The sequence below is a fragment of the Camelus ferus genome, chromosome 4 (assembly GCF_009834535.1).
Source record: "Camelus ferus isolate YT-003-E chromosome 4, BCGSAC_Cfer_1.0, whole genome shotgun sequence".
Taxonomy (NCBI): domain Eukaryota; kingdom Metazoa; phylum Chordata; class Mammalia; order Artiodactyla; family Camelidae; genus Camelus; species Camelus ferus.
The window spans coordinates 10202888-10226542 of NC_045699.1; the positions used below are offsets into that span (position 1 = coordinate 10202888).

At 36.3% G+C, this 23655-nt stretch overlaps 1 protein-coding gene across 3 annotated transcripts in view; it reads right to left on the bottom strand.

Moving 5' to 3' along the window:
- Positions 1-17837, bottom strand: part of UBAP1 (ubiquitin associated protein 1) — a 51763-nt gene extending 33926 nt beyond the window's left edge. Inside the window, exon 1 of one of the 3 annotated variants that reach the window (XM_006182718.3) lies at positions 17611-17837. The gene's annotated coding sequence lies outside the window, so the exon portion shown is untranslated. Of the gene's footprint in view, positions 1-17087; positions 17492-17610 lie in introns of those variants that run through there. The other 2 variants (XM_006182717.2, XM_014557625.2) reach the window with 2 other exon arrangements.
- Positions 17838-23655: the final 5818 nt, after the last annotated feature.

The following is a 23655-nucleotide window of genomic DNA, read 5'->3' on the forward strand; positions in this document are numbered from 1 at the left end:
ACAATGTAAGAACCGAAGTACTGAACAGTTAAAAGTTAGAACAGGGAGACCATGACAGCTACCTATTTTCAAACTCCTCCTCACCTAGATCTGAGGTCTCTCTCCAAATTCTTTTGGTTTCCTTTTGCTCAGAACTTGACCTTTTTCATCCATATAGCTTAGCAACATGATTTACCCATCACTTCAATTTTACTTTAGTAAGTTTTCTTCCATTCAATACATCTCCATGGTTGACCACAAGCTCGCCTCTCCTCACTGCAACAAAAACAAAACTAACTGCTAAACAACCATCCAAAAAAAAAAAAAAAAAGACTGGAACCTAGCAAAGAAGATCTTCTTCAACTGGAAACATAAAGAGGGAACCACAGCAGGATGGTAGAAGGGACGTGCTCACAATAAAATTGGGCCCCATACTCCAGGGTGGGTGACCCACAAGCGGAAAAATAATGGGTTGCAGAGGCCCTCCCACAGGAGTGAGAGTTCTAAGTCCCATGTTCAGGATTCCCAGCCCAGGGTTCTGACATTGGGAAAGGAGGAGAAGCTAGGACATATGATTCTGAAGGCCAGCAGGGCTTAACTCCAAGAGTCCCACAGGACTGGGGGAAACAGAGACTACTCTCTTGGGAAGCATTCACAGAATCTTGCGTGTGCCAGGTCCAAGGGCAGAAGCAGTGATTTCATAGGAACTTGGGCCAGACCTGCCTGCTGGTTTTGGAGGATCTCCTGGAGAGGTAGGGGACAGCTGCAGCTCACTCAGGGGACATAAAAGCTGGTGGCACACATTCCAGGAGTGTTCATCTACATGAGGGTTCCTGGAGGCTGACATCTTGATTGGATCATTAGCACCAAGACCTAGCCCCACCCAACAATCTGTAGGCTTAAGGGCTGGGAAGCCTCAGGCCAAACAACATACTGGATGAGAACACAGCCTCACCCATCAGCAGACTTCCTGAGCCACAAATGCCCCCAGACACAGCCCTACCCACCATCAGAGGTCCAGGACCAAGCTTCATCCAGCAGTGGGAAGGCACCAATTCCTGCCAGAAAACCTGCATAAGCCTCTAATCCAGCCTCATCCACCAGTAGGAAGACACCAGAAGTAAGAAAACAACAATTCCAAAGCCTGGGAAGAAATCCACAAACACAGGCCAGACTCTACACTGGGACCAGCTGGACCCTGGCCCTTGGGTGACAAGAGAGGAGTATCCTGCTGGGACACATATGATGTCTCACAGAGGGCCACTTCTCCAAGGTGGAAAAACATAATTAACCTATCTAAAAATACATATAGAAAGACAGACAGTATGTGGCAACAGAGGAATATCTCCCAGGCCAAGGCACAATTTGGAAGGAACAAATGGAAGTGGAGGATTAAGAGGTACAAACCATTAGGTATAAAATAAGCTACAAGGATGTGTTTGTACACCATGGGGAATATAGCCAATATTTTATAATAACTATAAATGGAGTATAACCTTTAAAAATTGTGAATCACTATGTTGTATACCTATAAACATAATACTGTACAACATAATACTATACTTCAATTTTAAAATGATACTGTAAAATAAACACATAAATAAATAAAAAATTAAAATTTTAAAAAAGTTAGAACAGGATTACTCAATTAAAAATTTCAAGTCAGTACCTTAACCAATTCATTAAAATTCACTTAACATGTTTTCTTCAATGTAATTTGGAATTTAGTGAATAAGAGTACAATATCCCAATAGGAAATACAGCCACAAACCTACCCAATTTAATTTTTAAAACTGTGAATGAACATTAACTGGAAAAAAAAATAATTTCAAGAAATTGTTGAACCAAAAATATCTCCTCCCCAACTCTTTCAAACATCATGTCACAACTTATAAAAGACTATGAAAGAGAAAAGAGCACTTTGCACAGTTAAAAACTTGTGTTCTAGTCTCACTTCTTTCATCAGTTTGGGATGGTTTGGAGCTAGTCAAAACCTTTGAAAGAAGAAAGTAAAAAATTCAGGGCTTCTGTAAAAAGAGAAGCCTTGAGTAAATGATGTCTGACAATTTTTTCAAAACCTTTAAGGGTCTAGATAAATTCTTTTATAAATACGTAATTCAATGGTTTTTACTGTCTTATACATATAAGGTATCACAAGACTACACAGCCTTAGTTATGAGGTCACATAAATACATGTAATCACTTGTTGAGTCTATGACTCAGTAAGTATACATAGTCCACACCCATTTTTTTTTAATGGAGAAGGAAATGCTTACTATTTGACACCAATAACACTATTTCACCTTATAAGTAGCCAATACAAAATAATTGGTTAATTTGAAATACAAAGAACCTAACTATCATACCAGAGGCTATTAATCTGACCTGAGAGAAGTAATCACAAACATAATTTTTCTTCTTCCAGCAGTCTTCACACTCAGTGGATTACATCACTCTGACTGTTCCAGTCATGTGAAATCTGAATGATTTTTTTTCCCATGGAAGCAAAGAAGTAACAGCCTCGCTCACCAAACTTGAGAACTCATACCCCCAGGGGAATACTGCAATACCAGGGAACAAACAATATAAAGGTAGTACAACTTCACAGAATATCAAGTTTTGAGGGGAGAAGGTAAGGGTTGCTAAGTAGTTTCACAGGCAAATAAAATACTTTTATGTAAAAATAAGCACCAGGATAGATGCTTTTAAAAGTTCTATCAAATCTTTAAGAAAAAGACTATTTTACTTAAATTATTCCAATATATAAAATGGAAACAGACAAACACAGCAGTTCGTAGTTGTACACAGGATTTATTTATGGGCGATCTTCCCCACCAGGCTTAAGCACTATGAGCACTTTAAAGCCATTTCTGTTTTGTTCACCATCTCACCAAGCACAGTGCCTGTATAAGTAGTGCTCAGTAAGTACCTGTTGAATTAATGTTGCCCAACTGCCAAGTTACTATATGAGATTAGCAGAATACTAATACCAAAACTTGACAAGGGAAGGATAAAAAAGGAAAATAAGAAACAAACCTCATATATTTGCATATGGGTATACTTACATTTATATATACATACTAAATTCTAATTAAAATAGTAGTAAATTGAATTTAACAGTGAGCAAACTCCTGGCTGTAGGAAACTTTTTAGGAAAAAATTACTGTTTCCTTCAACACAGAATTTCAAAAAAAACTGTAGAAAGGAAGGAATCTATAGACTAAAAAAGAGCATAAGAGATACACCTAAAAGAATCACAAGATACAAATTATATTTGGATCCCAATCCAAATAAAACTGGGGAAAAAAGACAAAACAATTGAGAAAACAACTGGATATTTGACACATTAAATACTAAGTTAATTTTTAAGGCAGGATATAGTTTTTTAATTCCTATCTTTCAGAAATACACAAAAATATATTTACAGATAGAATGATATGACTGGGATTTGCTTCAGAATAATTGGGAAGAAGGCCTGTATGTAAAATATTGTTATAGTAATTATAAATGGAGTATAACCTTTCAAAATTGTGAATCACTATGTTGTACAAGTGAAACTTACATAATATTGTACAACAATTATACCTCAATTTTTTTAATATGCAGATTTTTTGTTTTTGTTTCATTTTTGTTTGCCAGGGGAGGTAATTAGGTTTGCTTTTTTTTTTTTAATGGAGGTACTAGGGATTGAATCCAAGACCTCATGCATGCTAAGTGTGCACTCTACCACTGAGCTATACTTTCCCACTCTAACTATATCTCAATTTTTAAAAAAAGATTGATAGCTGTTGCAGCTCGATCTACATTTTTAAGTATGGAACTTTCTAAAATAAAGAACTAAAACAAAAAGACATTACTGCTAGAGTGCAAAATGAAAGAGACTGCAGAATAATCACAATTTAATTTTCTAACACTGTGCATTACATCTAACTCATAATTGACAACCATCACATCAATAATCTGAAAAATCACTATCAGTAGATGTTAAAACAAGTGGGTTAAAGTTCCACGAGAGTAACAGGATACACACATAATCTCAAAATATCTCCCCAAAATATATTTTTTATTAATTATAGTGGAGAAAACATTAACTTTATTTTGGCAGACACCTCCTTGATCAAGTATCAAAAATTAACACCACCAATAATGGGACAAATTGACACCTCCATATATGATGCACAAAGAACACATCAATTCTGTGGTATTCCTGCCAAAAATTAACTTATCATGAGAAAGTATCAAACAACCTGAATCTAATCATGAAGAAGTATCAAACAAACCCATCTTGAGGGACATTCTATGAAATAAATGGCCTGTATTCTACAAGTATGTCAAAGTCATGAGACAAAGACTTAGAAATTATTTCAGATTAAAGGCAATTAAAGAGACAAAACAACTAAATGCATGATCCCAGGATATTCTTTTGCTGTAAGGATATTACTGGACAACTAGTGATGCAGTAACAGTTAATTTCCTGACTTTGATCATTAGTATGTGGCTATGTAAGAGAATGTCCTTGTTTTTAGGAAGCACACACTGTAAACTGGTAATAGAATATCATGTCTGCAACTTACTTTCAAGCAGTTAGGAATAAAATAATATGTAAATGTAAATATAGATTGGTAAGATGATAGAGAAGCAGAGTGAGTAAAGAAGGTAAGAAAAACATTTGAAACATTTAGGTAATCTGAGTAGAAGGTATACAGGAAGTATTTGTAGTATTACTGCAAACTTTCTGGTAAATCTGAAATTATATCAAAATAAAAAGCTAAAAAAAAAACCTCAACAAGCACATATATGTGCATGACTTTTTGTGTATACATACATGTATACATACAGTGTGTGTGTATATAAATATGAACTGTTAACAGTGGTTAGTTCTAGAAAAGGGTCAAAATAAGGCTTCGATGTTCTCCTTTCTATACTTCTGGAGCAGAAAAAATACAATAACTGAAACAAAATTCTCTAGAGGGGTACAACAGCAGATTTGAGCAAGCAAAAGAAAAAAATCAGCAAACTTCAAGGTAGAGCTATGTCTGCAAAGGAAGAAAAAAAGAAAAAAGAAAAGCAAATGAGAGCCTAAAGGACCTGTGGGATGCCATTAAGAATATCAACATACACATTACAGAAGTCCCAGAAGAGAGAAAAAGGTAGAAAGAGTATTTTTTAAAAAAACAATGGCCAAAAACTTCCCAGATTTGAAGAAAGACATGAATCTATAAATTCAAGAAGCTCAATGAGCTCGAAATAGGATAAACTCAAAGAGATTCAAACCAAGACACATTATAACCAAACCATTGAAAAACAGAGACAAAGAATCTTTAAGTACAACAGAAGAAACTCATCATTTACAAGGAGCCTCAGTAAGATGAACAGCCAATTTCTAATCAGAAATCATGGAGGCCAGAAGATAGCAGGATGACATATCTAAATGGTCAAAAGAAAAAAAAACTCTTAACCAAGAATTCCACATCTGGCAAAAACTGTCCTTCAAAAATGAGGGAGAAACTGGAACATTCTCAGATAAACAAAAATTGAGGAAGTTTGATGCCACTGGACCTGGCCTACAATAAATGTTACAAGTCCTTCAGGTTGAAAAATGGCAGGATACTACAGTTAACTCAAAGCTATAGGAAGAAATAAAGACCTCTGCTAAGGGTAAATGGGCTAAAAGCCAGTACTGTGGGTTTTTGGTTTCCAATTCTCTTTTTTATTTACCACAGGACTTTATTTATAGGACTTATTTATTATAGAAAAATGCATAATAATTATTGTAAATCTATGTTACTGTCCTTCTATGTCCGGCTTATTTCACTTACCATAATGCCCTCCAAGTTCATCCATGTTGTAATATACAACTGCAATGTGTGGGGGGAGGGTAAAGCTCAGTGGCAGAGCATGTGTTTAGCATGCACGAGATCCTGGGTTCAATCCCCAGTACCTCCATTAAAAAATAAATAAACAAACCTAATTCCCCACCACCAAAAAAAAATTTTTTTAATTACAATTTGTGACAACATTTAAAGGAGTGAGGACAGAACCATTATAGGAGAGTCTTCGTATGATATTGAGGTTAAGTCAGTACCAGTTCAAACTAGATTGTTAGAAATTTACGATGTTAAATGTAATCCTCAAGAGAAATGAAAACATACATCCACACAAAGTGGAAAAAACCCAAATATCCATCAACTGATGAGTGGATAAATGAAATACAATAAATCTATATAATGGAATATTATTCGGCAATAAAAGAACAATGGCATAGCTCACAAAGAAAACATGCTAAATGAAAGAAGTCACAAAGGCTACACGTTTTGTTTCCATTTATGTAAAATGTCTAGAATAGGCAAATCCAGAAACAAAGTAAATTAGTGGTTGCTAGGGGCTGTGGGGAGAGAAGAATAGAAAACAAATGCTAATGAGCATGGAGTTTCTGCTTGCAATACTGAAAATGTTCTGAAACATTTCCAACAGATTGTAGTGGTGGTTACCACCATTCATGAAAATACCAAAAACCACTGAACTGTACACCTTTAATGAGTGAATTTTGTGATATGTGAACTGTATCTTAAAAAAAGTTTTACAACAATTATAATCCATGTTATACTTTCAATAAATGTTACCTAAACAAATATTTTAATAATGGATATTTCCAATGGTGGAATTGTTTTTTACTTTTATACTTTTCCTTTTTACATATCCCTACATTGAGTTTCCAAAGCAACTATGTATTACATATTTCAAACAATATCATTTTAAACCCCTCAAATGAATCCAAACTGTAACAAATAAACCTAATTGCACCTGAAATTAGTAAAATGACCCCATAAAAAATAATTTCAAGTGACTTTAAAACTCAGTATTCTAACTGTATATATTACTGAAATATATTCTAAGAACTGCAAAGATTTTAGATTTTACTTTTTCTTGTTAGGTGTATTATCAGAATTACTATCTTTAAACCATTTATGTATATATGCAATATAGCAAATAAGTAAAAATCAATACAAACGTGATTTTTTAAAAATATCTGTAGGACAGTATCAATGAGCATCCCTGATACCCAGATTTTGAGCTCTCAATATATCATTTCTGCATTAATTCTTTTTTCTTCCAGTTTTATTGAGATATAATTGACATACAGCACTGTATAAGTTAACGGTATATATATAATGATTTAACTTACATACATCTTGAGAAAATTATCCTAAGTTCAGTGAACATCCATCATCTCATACAGATACAAAACTAAAGAGAGGAGTAGGTATAGCTCAGTGGTAGAGCACATGCTTGGACGAGGTCATGAGTCCAATCCCCACTAGCTCCATTTAAAAATAATAATAAAAATAAAAATAGAGAAATAGAAAAAAAACTGTGTGATTTGAACTCTAAGGATTTACCCTCAACAACTTTCATATATAACATACAGCAGTGTTCATTATATTTATCATTGCTGTACATTACATCCTAGCACTTATTTACCTTATAACTGAAAGTCTGTACCTTTTGATTGCCTTCATCCAATTTCTCCTTCCACCCACCCTCACCTCTGGTAACCACAAATCTGATTTCTTTTTCTGAGTTTGCTTGTTTTTGAAATACATTTGACCTACAACTAACTCTATTTTAGTTGCTGTTAAACAACATAGTGATTTGGTTATTTCTATACATTTCAAAATGATCACCACAGTTAAGTCTGGTTACGGTGTCACCATACAAAGATATTACATAGTTATGGACTATATTCCCCACACTGTACATTTCATAGCTTTGGCTCATTTATTTTACAATGAAAGTTTGCATCTCTTAATCTTCCTCACCTATTTCTTTCCTCCCTCCATCCCCCTCCCCTCTGGTATCCACCTGTTTGTTCTTTGTATTTATACTGTTTCTGTTCTGTTCTGTTTGCTCATTTGCTTTGTTTTTTTAGATTCCACCAAAGGAAATCATACAGTATTTGTCCTTCTCTGTGTGACTTATTTCATTTGGCATAATACCATCTAGGTCCATCCATGTTGTCACAAATGGCAAGGCCTCATTCTTTTTTGTGGCTGAGTAGTGTGCCATTGCGTGTACACACCACATCTTCTTTATCCATTCACCTATTGATGGGTACTTGGGTTGCTTTCGTATCTTGGCTATTGTGAATAATGCTGCAATGAACACAGGGGTACATATACCCTTTGTAATTAATTTTTCTTTTCTTTAGATAAACATCCAGGTGTGGAATTCTGGATCATATGGTAGTTCTATTTTTAGTTTTCTGAGAAACCTCCATACTGTTTTCCATAGTGGCTGCACCAATTCATATTCCCACCAACAGTGTAAAAGGGCTACCTTTTCTCTACAACCTCACCAACACCTGTTATCTGTTGTCTCTTTGATAACAGCCACCTGACAGGTGTGAGGTAATATTTCACTGTGGTTTTGATTTGGACTTCCCTGATAATTAGTAATCCTGAGCATCTTTTCATGTGCCTCTTGGCCACCTGTATGTCTACACTGAGAAATGGTTGTTTTCAGATGTGCAGGATGAGCTCATAAGATGAACCTAGGCCGTCTGTTGTGCATGAAAACAAGAAATTTTTCAAAGATACATACATCACGTCAAAAAGCTACCAACCTGAAATGGCTCCCACTGATCAAAGATGAAACAACTTGTGCATCAAAAAGAATGACTATAATTGTTTCAAACAACATGGTATAAATCCACAGGTCTATGATGACACTCAAGAAAAATCCATAGAAAACCAACAGTCAGAAACACATACACACTCACAAATAACCAGCTACCATTAAGAGATGACTATTTCACCAACTCTTTACTTTGAAATTGGTAATTAAAAGAATTAAGCATTTATTCTTCCTTTACAGTAGGAACTACACTTCAGGGTAAGCCTACTGATAAAGGAAAGCTCTTTATAGGAGAATGGCACCTCACAAACATAAATATGGCAGAAACAGCATGACGATACAAGTTTACAGCTTCTAACTAACTGACTCAAATAAGTATCATAAATGGATACTAAGCTATTAGGTGAAGATTAATAGGGAGCTTTAATAATAGAAGGATCAGGCTGACATCACCTGAACACACTAGAATCACTATATGGGGGACAACCATTGATTATGTACCTTCTGATGTGATGCAAAAGTACACAGCACCACTTATGTGATGCTCCTCTCCGCATCCAAACAACAAAAACAACAAAACCATGAATTAAATCAAGCTTCAAACCATTACTTCACAAGAATTAGAGAAGCAAGCGAAAAAACAACACTGGAACACACAAATCCTGAATGTGGGATACCTACAGGATAAATGGCCTGGTTTCTCCAATGAATCAATAATATGAAATAGGGATTATTATCATATAATAAAAGAGACTCAGCAGACATGAAAACCAAATAAGTCATAAGTATGGGCCTTAACTGAATTGAAAATAGAGCAAACTACCTATAAAGTGACACTTTTAAGAAAGTAAGAGACATTTCAATATGGACGGTATTAGATTATATTAAGGAATTACTAATAACTGTTAAGACGTGATAATAGCATGAGAGTTACGTTTTAAAAAAAAAGAAAACTGCCTTATCAGTTAGAGATGTAAAATAATGAATTAACAGAAATGTTTGAGATTTGCTTTAAAATACTTCAGGTACGTCCCCATTTCCAAAAAAGGTAGGAGAAAAGAGTTGAAAAAGATCAATCAAATGGTTATCTTTGTGCAAGTTGGGCAATATGTACAAGGGAGATCATTTCACTTTTCTCTCTACTCTCTGGTATGTTTTTGTTGTTGTTGTTGTTTTGTATGGGGGAGGTAATTAGGTTTGTTTGCTAGTTCATTAATGGAGGTACTGGACTGAACCCAGGAACTTGTGCATGCCTAAGCATGCACTCTACCACTGAGCTATACCCTCCCCCTGGTATATTTTTTAATTCTCATAATAAAACATCAAATAAACAGAAGAAGTCTAAGACTTTTCTTTTAAGTGGACTTAATTGGATCTAGGACTGAACAAATTATTTTGTATAATAAAGAATTTGGCTGGCCTTTGTTCCTGGCTCTGAGAGGTAACCTCTAGAACCTTGGCATTTCCCAAGTAATATGAGCATCTCTGTCTTTCTTGGTGGGCTCCTGAGACCACACTTGATAGTTTATGCTAAAGAGGTAATTCCTGTGGGCCCTCAGGTAACTTATCACTTAGAATAGAGGCTGGCCATACCAGAAAGATCAATCATGTGATTAGAAGGTTGGGACTTCAAGCCAAGTAAGAAGCTTAACTTTCAGAGAGGGGAGGAAGACTGGAGACCAAATTCAACCTTATGGCCAATGACTCAATGAATCATGCCCATGTAATGAAAGCCCAATAAAATCACATTATGGATACTGAAACTCTGGTGAGCTTCCCTGGTTCACAATATTCTGTGGATATGGTGACACAATGATGTGCCAGGAGGGTGACACACACAGACTCCACAGGGAGAGGACACAAAAGCTTCATGTTTGGGACCCTCCTGGCTTTCACCCTATGGCATTTCTTCTTCTCGTTCTTTTTGATTTGTATAATTTATGCTATAGTAAAACTGTAATCATAAGTATAGCACTTTCCTGTGTTCTATGAGTCATTCTAGCAAATAATCAAACCTGAGGGCAGAGTGGGAACCCCCAAATTTGTAGCCAGTTGCTTCAAGGTGGCCTGGGAACCACTGAGCTTGTGGTTGATGTCTGAACTGAGGGCAATCTTTTATATGAAGAGTCCCTTAATCTGTATAGTTTGGCCTAATTCCAGGTAGTGTCAGAAATGCATTGTGAATCCATAAAAGACAGTTAGGGGACAAGTGACGAAATGTAAGTACTGATATAATATGATATTGAGAAATTACTGTTGATGGTTGAGTACGGTAACAGTAGTGTTTATGAAGAAAAATGTCTTCATTTTTTAAAAAGTTATATAACTAAATATTCCAGTGTAAAATGATTATAACTTTAAAATATTTCATAAAAAAATCAGATAGCAAATGTTATTAAACCTTGTCAAAGGATACCCAAAAGAGATTGTACACAATTACTAAAGCCACTGTCAAAAGAGCACAGTAAGAAGACACAGGAATGTGCAAATAGAATTCTACAATGAAGAGATATGTTACCAGGCTTTCATTTTTTCCCCCAATGGAAAAACTAGCTAAATAATTACTTCTTTGTTTTCCCCTTAAAGCTGGTTTCCAATCAAATCTTATTTATATGAAAAACTATCCTTGCCTGGTCACAGTAAAAAGCAATTTCTCAGGCTTCATGCCTCATTCACTCAACAGTTGTTTAATATGTACCTACTATTACTGCTTGGTACTACTCTAAGTGGCAGCTCTAACAGGACAAAATTGCTCATTAAAATTAATTCTAATGGAAAAAGACAAATATCAGACTTAAAGAAGAAAAGTTACTAAAACTTCCTGGATAAAATGCAGTATATTAACTTTTAAAGTAAGAACATTAGCTGACAGTGGAAAAGTATTATGCTTCTAATGAAGCATACTTTAAAACTATAATCTTCAAAACTGTAGGTTGAAGTCTTATGCAGTTTTCAGAACACCATCTCAAACATCATCTTACCTGAATCTCACGTGCTATGAAATATAAGCAGGTATTACTACCCTCATTTTACAAATTAAAAAGTTCATGTCTGAAAGAGATGGTTTTCAAATGCGAAACCAGAACTAGAACTTTATATATTTCAACTCACTGTCCACAATGATGAAAAAGTTTTATATCTGCACTATGTGGCTATCGTATTGGACAGATCTAGAACATCTCAAATTAGGACCATGACTAAATATAATTTCTTAGAACACCAAATAAAATAAGCCTCAGTTAACCTAATATGTACATTTTTTCACTAAGAACATTGCCAGTACAGACGAAAAACAATTTTTTTTAATGAAGACCTAACAATTCAAAATGTACAGCTTCTTAGAGACATCTGGAGGAAGCCCCTACATACATTATTACTGACAGCATTATAGAAGGTACATTTATAAAAGATTCTCATTAAATAATATACCAACAATTTTGTTTAATATGGGTTCTCAAGGGGGACTGTTTCATTATCTTGAAATTCTGCTTATGTAAAATGCCTAGGTCTCTGATAAGTGTAATATTATAAAAAACTAGCTAGTACAAGGATAAAGTTAGATTCCCTATTAAATTACAAGAACTAGCTAGAATTTCCTGTTTCAGAAGATGGATGGGGCACAATATAAACAATTCAAGATCTTCAGTGATTTTAAAGTATTTCGGAACAAAATTTGTGGTAGGTAGGTTGGTTGGTTTTACTGTTACTATCACTTGGAAATAGAATAACCTTTGATGGAAGAAAATTTTTTGAGAATTCATAAGCTACCTCGGAAATTCACTTCATATAATAATTTGTTACTTGGCTGACATTTGACTTTGAACTCCACCCACAAAAAGGGATCATTTCTCTTACAAGGTGTGGCATAAGGAATAATCTACCAGAAAGTGGAAATGGGGACATTCCTACCCATACCCTTCCACTACTGTACTATAGAAGGAAATGTTAACACTCCCAAACTTTAGGAAGATGTTAGGAACAGAAGATTCCATTCTTACTAATGATAGGAGAATTGAGAAGGATACAAACCTTGCCTGGGACTAATGCCATGATGAGATGCAGCACAGGACAAGCAAAGGCAACCTGACCTTGAGTTTCCAAAGGGTTATTAAAGAAGGCTGTAGATAAGCCAGCCAGTAGTAACAATCAGAAAAAGACCAGGAGTTAAAGGTAGCTGAAGACTGAGTTTAGTATCCAAATTGCTAACTTTGTTGTTCTATTTACCTATCATACCTGATGGTAACTAAAAATTTTCTGTTAGACTTTTCTATAAGCTATGAGGGACATTCTAAACTAATATTTATGCAAAGATTCTAAAAAATCTAGGGACATTCACAAATATCAAGGGTGTACTGTACATCAATCACTATAGAATATTTGCAGTATAAAGTCTGCTGGATGTTTTATATTTCAATGCGATCTTTGCCAGGATCAAGACTCCTTAGAACAACTCCTAAAGTCAAAGTAGTACCCAGTCTTCTCATGGGGAAAAAAAAAAGGAATGTTTTTAAGAGACTTTAAAACACAATAGAGAATATCAAACACCTCAAGATTTTTATATATATAAAACTTAAGAGATAGGGGTCTAATAGTGAACAGGAGCCACACAGTCCAAGGAACTGAGAGAGAGTTTGAAAAAACAAAGTAAAATGGGGGAGAGTAATAGCATGAGCAAGGTCCTGGGTTCAATCCCCAGTACCTCCATTTTAAAAAAGTAAAACAGAAAAACTATATCCTCCTTCACATATGTTCTAGCTGATCTGAAACGTTCATTATGTTCATCATAACTTTAAATAGATGTAATTTCTCCAATACTGAGAAGTTATTTCATTCATTTAAATGTATCTAATGGAATTTAAATACTATAAACATGACACTCACCCTAAAAAAAAAGTTGCTGACTATGAAAATTTACTTATTTGTCTTTTTCACTTGACCATGTAATAGCATTCCACAAGGTTTTATCTTGATTATATAATTCTGTACACTTGAAAATAAAAACAAAAAAACTCTTCCAAAATGCTTCCACACCAGTCCTTCGACAATCCACAATTAGCCTTGGTAAAGCCCAACACCAGACAGAACCAGACATCAAAAAACCTTTCTCAACATATTTTAGTATAAATACTAACTGCTCAGACTGAGTGATTCATGAATTGTATCTAATACTGTCCACACAAGAAAAGTCTCTCACTATCAAATCACATTATTAACATTTAGTAAAATGTGTACTTCATTCACAAATCTGCTGGTTTCCCAGTTTGGGGAAATGCATGCAACTTGTGTATAAGGCACAATTCAAGCTGCTTTTAAAACCCTCTGGCCCTATAATTCCAAAGACAATAGGAACACAACTCTTGAGAAGTTAGCCTTTCTAACCAAGCAAATATTGGTACTAAATGCCAGATTAGATGCCACATCACAGACAGATACACTTTTGTATTTATTAAAACAGCATACCTAACAGAAGAGGATTTCCTAAATACGATACAAAAAGCACAAACCATAAAAGACTGAAAAATTCAATTCATTAAATTATGAACTTTTCTCACCAAAAAACTATGAAGAGATAAGAAAGTCACAAATTGGGAGAGGATATTTGCAAACCATAAATTAACAATTAATTAGTATACAAAATGCATAAAGAACTCTTGGGAGGAGGGTGCCAACAGAGGGAAAGTGCTTAATGTGTAAGAGGTTTTATTTTGGGTGATGGAAATATTTTGGAACTAGACTGAAGTGGTGTTTGCACAACACTATGAATGTACTGAATGCCACTGAATTATTCATTTTAAAACGGTTAATTTCTAGACTGTGAATTTCATTTCAGTAAATTATTTAAATAAATAAATAATAAAATCCAAAAAAAAACCTTTTTTTAATTTAAAATAAAGAACTCTCAAAATCAATTAGAAAGAAAAGAACTCAATAGGCAAAAACTTGAATATATACTTCACAGAAGCACAAAGGGCCAATGACATATAAAAAGATGTTCAACTTTGGGAAATGCACATAAAAACATAGGAGATACTACTTCAAACCCAAAAGATTAGGAAAAAAAGGTAAAAGTCTGAGAATATCAAGTGTTGGAGAGGAAGTTAAGCAACCAAAACACACACACTGCTAGCTCTTGACTCAGTAACCACAAGATTCACAATAACCATGAGACAATTCAATGACTCAATCACTGAAAGTGGTAAGAATTAAGCAACCAACAATGACCAATCCAAAATTCTGAGAACACATGCAGAGTATTGCCAAATACAAATTTTGCCTCTTGATGAACCAGGTCCAATCTGACTCAGCAATACAAATAAGAAAACATTTAGTCCCTTATCCAGTTTATTTTGTTAAGTACAAAATACTCAGGTATTTATTTCCTCCTAGAATACTGATGACATCTTAATCGTCTAAAATTTTAATGAATTATTTATTATTCAGTTACACTACTATTTCAATGAGAACAAGCAGTTTAAAATGGCATTACTTTAAAACTATGCTTAACACTTTAAATTTTCGTGATAAGAAATGGAATGGTCTTGTGACCACCTGAGAAGCAAAAATGATGTTAACAGATGCACTGAAATTGGACAAATTTGAGTTCAAATTCAGACTCCACCATTTTAGAGCTGTAACCTTGGTTAAGTTACTTAACTTCTCTGATCCTCAGTTTCCTCAACACCTAAAAAAGCATGCCTATCACAACCTGCCTACCTAACAACAAATCATAAAGATTAACTGAAATTGTGTGAGGTGTATAACAATGCCTAGCTCATTAACAGGCCTGCTGTTAACACCTTTCCATTTGTAAATCTAGCTACCCTCACTTAAAATTTTTTAATTCTGAAATTATAACTATCAATCCTTAGGAAAATATTATTCTTACATTCAAATTATTTTCCAGTATTACAAGAAATTGTATGCCACAGGTTAGAAGAATAACACCCCACTTACTTCTTTCTCTAACTGAAAGGCTTTTTTCCTGTAAGAAATTAGATTCTAGAAAAGAGGATAGACTCATTTATCTTTGTGATACAGAAGCAAGAATTCCCTTGCTCTGTGGGAAACTAAATCCAGTTGATTGCTAAGCTTCATCTCCAGGTTTTCTTGATTCTAAGAAAAAGCTTACTTAATTTAAGGTACTACATCCTATCTTTTGCATTTCTTGATGAAGACTGTCTGAATAAAATTACCTGATTAATGATAAACTGATGGTGCTTTGGTTTTGGTTTTGGTTAGTCTATGGGGAAAAAGTTTACTCTTAAAATAACCTACATGTGAAGAAACAAAACATTCAACAATATAATTAAAGAACAGAAAAAAATGTATAATATTGACATCTACACTTCGTTGTAATGAAGACACATCTATATTGCTGAAAAATTCAGAGAATTTTACTCACTAAATTAGACTCCAGGAATCCTCAATTTAAATACCCTACCATACATAGTGAAGACATTAAAAAAAAAAAAAGTCACAAGATAAAGTGATATTTGCCAGTCTAAGAAACGGGAACTAACAACTATTGGTAAGAACTGTCCACAGGCCTTATATTACCATATCAGGATACTGTTACTGTCTTCTTCAGAATCAAAAAGAAAAATATAGTGTGTCATGATGAAAAAATGAGTCAAATACTAAACAAAAGAAAAATTCAGAAAGTTCTTATATTCACATAATTTTCTTCCTTAGTCTTCATTTCCAAAAAAACTTCTTTCAAGGAGACCACAGCAAGTTAATAAGTCATTTGCTGTGCAGTAAGATTCTCATGAGAAACAATATTCTTATTTCCATAATTGCCATGACTTATTAATGCAACAAAAAGTAGGCATTCAATATATGTTGAATAAATAATGGAAAGAATGAAAAGAATGGATTAGAAACAAAAATTTAATTTATAAAATTCCACTTTAAAAAGTAGGTTAATGGAGACAATGTTAATTCTTTCAGATTTCGGACATTTTACACTCTTTGCTATAAATAATACAGAAGCTTTCAGTGTAACTAGATTGGGGACATTAACTAGAAACAGCTGGCTATCACTAAAGGCTAAAGGCCCTGTTTTTCCCATCATCAAACATGCCAAAATTCTAAAGAAAAACATCTATCATATCTAACCAAATTCTCAATTGAGGACAAAGAACTAGTAAGTGGAGTTAGAACTGAAGCTATTTAATAACAGGTAACTAAATTACCAAATCTGGTTTCGCCACACTTCATGGTCTCTAAAAACTCTCAAAGTTTTGCTTCAGTTTAATATAAAATTTATTTTTATGCCTAATCATACTTTTAAGAAGCTAGTCTCGAAACAAGAACATGTGACAACACAAGGTCAGAGATCACTGACAGAAATCAAATAAATGTACTAAACTTGATGTTCCACAAGGAACATTTGGGGCTGTTTCTTAAGTCCAGGTGGATAGTATAGATAAGTCTCCACTCCCAAGAAACAAACAGTAGCAAGATTAACACACCTGGGAAACACCACACAATGTCAAAATATCCCCCAGACCACTCGTCCGGCTCTGGTCTTCTTCCTTCATCCCTAATCTCATCGCCTCAGGCAGGTAGAACTAAATCGGTATCTCACATCCGCAGCTCATCCTCAACTCCCCATCACTCACCTTTACTAAAACCTGGGTCCCTCTCCCCGAAATCCCCCAATTCCCACCGAGCTCTCCAGTCAGATAAATGTCTACGGCGCCTGTTTTCCCCGTAGGGTGTCAGTCCTCTTAATCCGAACTCCTTTATTTTCCCACATCCCATCTTTCTTTAAGCCCTTTCAACTCTGGTCCCCTCACTCCGACCTTTCTCCCAGAATTTTCCCCAAGTCACCCATTTTAGGCCCCTTCGCCTCACACTGCCTGAGGGGCAGCTCCTTTCATTCCTCTTAGTCTCCAGCTTCTTCCCCCGTCCCTCCCCCATCAGTCTCCCGGCACCGGCTCCCTCTCTCAACTCCGCCCCTCTCCCCCCTCCCCCAGCGGGAGGCCCCCTCACCTGAACGCCGCTGCTGCCGCCGTCCCAAAAGCCGAAAGGTGCTGGCGCCGGCCGACCTCCTAGGCTCGGTCCCCGCTTAGCTCCTGACGGCCCCTAGGAAGAGCGAAAGCCACCACCTTCAGCTCTGCCCGCCCCGGGCCAGGCAGTCACCTTAGCCACCGCCAGTACCACAGCCGCCATGTTGAAGCCCCACTTCCCTCCTCCTTCCTCTCTCCGCTCCGCCCCTTCGGGCGTCTGATGTCACGGCGCCGCGCTCCACCCCTTGAGCCAATGGGAGGAGCCGATGGTGACGTGACTAATCTCTCCCTGGGCTGAACGACTCCTGCGGTCTGGAGCGTTGCTATTGGAAAGAATGAACCCTGCTGACCCAAGGGGAGGGAGGAAGGGTGAGGGTTACTGACATGGTAATGGTTGGAGAAGCGGCCCAGGCTGGAACCCGAGACCCTTGAATCCCGAAAAGACTAAAAGGCTTACCAACTAGACCTACTTTGGGAATCAGGATGTCTGGTTTCTGGTCCCGGGTTAGTGACTTGGTACAAAGTCCTACCCTTTCTGGACCTCACTATCTCTATTTACACATTAATGAGTTTAAATTCTCCCTTAAGTTCTGACATTCAACAGATTTAAACCAGATAATACAATCCCAAGCCTTGGATGTCTCCTGGAATCAGGTGCGTGGAGGTTTATTAACTGAATGAGATGAATCTGTGTCCCCAGAATTCTTAATTGGTGGGAGAAACAGAAGCATAAACAGTTAACTCTAGAAAAAGTCAGAGTGAGGATAGAATCAGTTGCTCTGGAAAAACTGACTTTTGGCTAAAGGATTAAAGATTTACATCTTGGGGGAAGGGTATAGCTCAAGTGATAGAGCGCATGCTCAGCACCCAAGAGGTCCCGGGTTCAATCGCCAGCACCTCTTCCAAGCTGAAATCAATGAAGAAATATAATTATCCCCCCTCAGAAAAGAAAGATTTATATCTCTAGTTCCTTGGTACAGCACATACAGAATATGAACACTCCCGTGTCTAATTCTCCAGCCCTGTTTTCTCTCCAGAATTCCAGAGAAGATAATTGTACTCTGAAGAGTGCAACGGCTTTAAGTCAATGCGAGAAGATGAGTATTCCAGAAGTGGGGAGTTAAAGTGAGCAGAGAATAGCAAATCATCAATTATGGACTAGTTGCCTCCTTAATTCAACAGATGATGGGCAGCCACAGAAGGTTTATGGGGAGAGCACTAAGCTGAGCAAATCTCTTCATCAGGAGAATTGTGGTAGACTTCTGCATTGCATAAAAGACTTACACCTGAGCTAAAGCAGAGACAGTGGGAATGGAGACTAGGAGATAAACTGGAACAAGATCTGGGAGACTGACTAAACAAGATTTAGAGACCTGCTCTATGGGAGGAGAAATCGTGATGGAAGAGCCAAGTCTGGGGAGTGTCTTATTAACTGAAATAAGAAAGATATAATGTTTAATGAAGTACTAAGGGAGATAATGAGCTCAGCTGGCCAAACTGAGATTAAGATGATGGCAAATTTTCAGGAGAGATGTTCAGGAGGAAATATGACCTTGGAAATCAGAAAAGAGGTAAGGAGTACACATGTATAAATACTCAATACTCCTTGAAAAAATAAACTTTTCATTCATTCATTCAACAAGTATTTATTGAGCACCTGCAGTATACTAGACACTGTTCTATGCACTATGGATACATAAGTATATAAAAGAGACCTCCGCAAAAAAAAAAAAAAAAAATCCCTGCTCCCAAAAAGCTTATATTCTAGAGGAAAATAACTTACAAAAAAGCTGTTAAGAAGAAGAATAAAGCAGGGGAAAGGAGGTAGAAAGTATTCAGGGTTGAAATTTATAAAGAATGGCCAGGGGAAGATGGCATCTGAGAAAAGACCTGAAGGAAGTGAGGAAATGAAATCATGCAGATATTTAGGAGAACAAAATACCAGGTTAAGGGACCAGCAAGTACAAAGGCCATGAGATAACAGCTCACCTCCTCTGTTCTAGGAACAGTAAGCAGCCTAGTGTGGCTGGAATGGAGTGAGCAATGAAGAGAATAATGGGAGATCAAGTCAGAGAGGTAACAGGAGCTAAATCACAGAGGGTCTTGTAGATCATTTTAAAGACTTTTGACTAAGTGAGCTGAAAGCCATTGGAGAGTTTTGAGCAAAGAAGGAAAATGATCTAACTTTTAGCAGGATCTCTCTAGCTACTACACTGAGCAGAAGCAAGAGGGGAAGAAGAAAGACCACTTAGAGGTTATTGCAGTAATCCAGGCAAGAAATGATACTACTATAGACTGAGTGGTAGTAGCAGTGAAAGTGATTAGAAATGGTCAGGTTGAAGGTAAAGCAGTAAGAATTTACTCACAGATGAGATACAGTGTGAGGAAATAAGAAGACTCAAAAGTGACTTTAAAGTTTTTGACCTGGGTCAAATTTTTGCAGGTATGGCTAGAAAAATGGAAAATTAAATTAATTAAAATTTCTGAGGATAGGATTCTTTGGAACACTGACAAATAAGGCATGGGAAGAGAAAGCAGAGAAAGAGATGGAAAAGTAGTGGCCAGAGAAGTAGAAAAGGAATCAGAAGACCATGGTGCCATGGAGGATTAGGAACCCTTTGGAAGACTAGTTCAAGGTTATAACTGAGGGCTTAGGACTCTGGGTAACCTCTGGGGTTCTTTCTGATTCTAAGAGCTATGTGATAACTATCATATGAAAATGCAATTATCCTGATGACGATAAATGGATACAGATGATTTCAAATTGCAAATGGATGACAATATAAACACAGAGAGGCATAAACACACACACACACCCTAAAATATTAGAATAAAATATAAAAAAAAAATTTCTGAATAATGGTTTGGTGAGAACTGTTCTAATCATGACACCAAATTCAGAAGGCATAAAAGAAATTATTGACAGATTTGGTAATGGCAAAAGACCCCATACACAAAATGAAAAGATAAACTAGAAGAAAATATCTGTGACCTATATAACAGAAAAAGGGTTAATATTTCCCCAACATACAAAAAGCCCCTACAAATCAGTAAGAAAAATAGAATGATTCAATAGAAAAATATGGGTGTAACTTATTAAGAAGCAATTCACTGAAGAAGCACAAATAGTGAACGTATAAAAAAATAGTATCACTGATTTTTTTTTTAGTTTTAAATAGATTATATGCCACCATTTGTCTATTTTATTAAAAGTGTTCAGCTCTTCATTGACTGGCAAACTATGATTAAGGGCCAAATTCAGCTCTACTGCTTGCATTTTCCTTTCCAGCTTTATTGAGATATAATTGACATACAGCACTGTTTAAGGTGTACAGCATAATGATCTGACTCACATATATCATGAGCTGATTGATTATCACAATAAGTTTAGTGAACCTCTATCATCTCATATGGATACAAAATAAAAGAAATAGAAAAAAATTTGTGTCTGTGTGATAAGAACTCTTAAAATTTACTCTCTAAACAACTTTCAAATATAACATGCAGCAGCATTCATTATATTTATCATGTTGTACATCTTAGTACTTCCTTCCCCTACCATCTTTCCCTCTAGCAACCACCCATTTGTTTTCTGCATCCACATCTTTGTTTCTGTATCACTGATAATGGTTTTTTTCCTGCATTTTTTAATTGAGTACTGATAATGTTTAAAAATTAAACAAGGCCCCATTTTTCACCTAACAAATTGGCAAAAGCTAAAAGGATTAATTACATCCAATGCTGGCATGGACAGAGAAATAAGCATTCTTATACACTCTTGATGACAGGATAAACTGGTGAAAAATTTTGCAGAGCAATTTGGCACTGACTTTCACAATATATTGTGAAATTGAAAAAAAAAAAAAGCAAGTTGCAGAATCATGCATAGAATTTGGCTGAAGTGGGAAGAGCAGCAGGACCTGGAACCAAAGAAGGAAGGGAGGTAGAAACTGTGTAGAAGATGGCAACCACTGCTGGAAAATGCTCCCACAGTCATACGAGAGAGGAAGAATCACCCTGACTTCTCCCTCCCTCCCTCTCCTGCCAGTGCCTACATAGCTGGCAGTGAATCTAGCTAATATCCAGTTGGCAAAGAAGCTGGGAAATGTAGTTTTTCAGAAGAACAGAGAATTGGTTTGAGAGCAACGATGTAATGACCAACCTCAAAAAGTTACTGTGTAGTTCACAGAATCAGTGAGAGAGATGGAGAACCGTATGTAAAAAAACAGGAGGAAATCTAGTCAAAAACAAAACAAAACCCCACAGCAGGAAGCATAGAGTCATCCTGTAAAAGAGTAAACAGTAATAGTAAAAGACAACTTAGTTTTATTAATTTTTTAAACGGTGTGGGTTGACTGTCCTGGCGCTGAGCTGAAAGAGCCCTGTCCCTAGTAATCATTTCGCTAATATCCTGAGGTCTACTATACATTGAGCCCGGTGCTGCAATGGGAACAAAGACTAAAAAAGGCACAGTTTCAGTCACCAAGAATCTCTGGAGGAAGACAAACGTGTAAACAGACAACTAGACAATTAGACTTAATCTCGGCAAGCTTGAGGACCAGGCCAGCCACTAAGCTAAACTATGCCTTCGTGTAAGATAGAGAAAGGCACCCTCTCTGAGTGGATGCAATGCCAGGGTTTACAATTTGGCAAGCTGAGAGCAGCTGGATTTTAGCCCTCCAGACCCTTCAGCCAAGCACTTTTGTATGGAGCACAAAGTACACATCCATGCATAGTTGCCCGGCTTGAGGAGGTAAATACAGCCACGTATGGAGGAGAGTAAAGTAGCCTATAAGGATGTGCACCTGTGCAACAGGAAGCCCTGGGAGCCCAGTCTCCTGGCCCAGAATATCATTAGAAACCTCAATGATTTCATTTGTTTCTGGTGCTGCTCACTGTGACAAGGAGTTGGCAAAGGGAACCCCCAGAAATTTGGAAAGGCTCCTTTGGAAGGAAAAATTGACAGATGGTGTTTACAGCTTTGCTTTGGTTCTCCCATCAGAAAGAATGCCAGATGTTTTCTTTGGTTTCCAAGATAGTGTGTGAGATATAAAAGTCTCCTTTGCCCAAAGATAATGAAACATCAGTATACACAGTTTAGTGTAAGTGCATGGGCAAATGAACCATGTGGCAAGTCAGAAGATTTGATTTGCTGCTTTGTGAATCCAAGGCTTGGTGTCACCATTCTAGTCTTTCATTTAAGTCATGTAACAGCATCAGTGTCCCATAACAGAGGGTTGGCTGGATAAATCCACGTGAAACAATGTTATGCAGCCATTATAAAGGATATTAGAAAAGGCAAAATTATAGACACTAAGATCAGTGGTTGCCAGGGTTTGCAGAAGGGGCATGAACAGGTGAAATACACAGCATTTTTAGGGCTATATCTGTATGATACTGTAATGGCAAATACAAGACAACATGCATTTGTCAAAATTCACAGAACTGTACAAAGAGTGAACCCTAATGTAAACTATGGGCTTTAGCCAGTAATGATGCTTCAATACTGGTTCATTAATTGTAACAAATGTACCACACTAATACAGGGCATTAATAATAGGGGAAGCTGCAGTGGGGCTGAGGGAATACGGGACTCTGCACTATTTACTCAATTTGTTTCTGTAAATCTAAAACTGTTCTAAAAAAATTAAGTCTGAAAAATAAAGGATGTTATAGAAGAATGTAAATATGAAAAGGTGCTTCTAAAACATTGCTAAGTTTAAAAAGAGCCACTAACAACATATACAATACGTTCTCATTAAACACACATGCACAATATAATTTTGAATCTGAAACTCTGAAAGGACATATGCCAAAATATTTAGAGTGGTTAAATCAGTGGAAAGATTATGGGTAATTTCCAATTTTTTCTTTTTGCTTACTATTTTCAAAATGCTTTTAAACATGTTTTTTATACACAAAACACATGAATACTTTCCCATTGTAAATGGTTCAAACAATAGGAAGTATATTTTGGGAGTGTTGTGCTGTGCTCCCCAGATCTCCACTCTTCAAAGCTGAAACATTC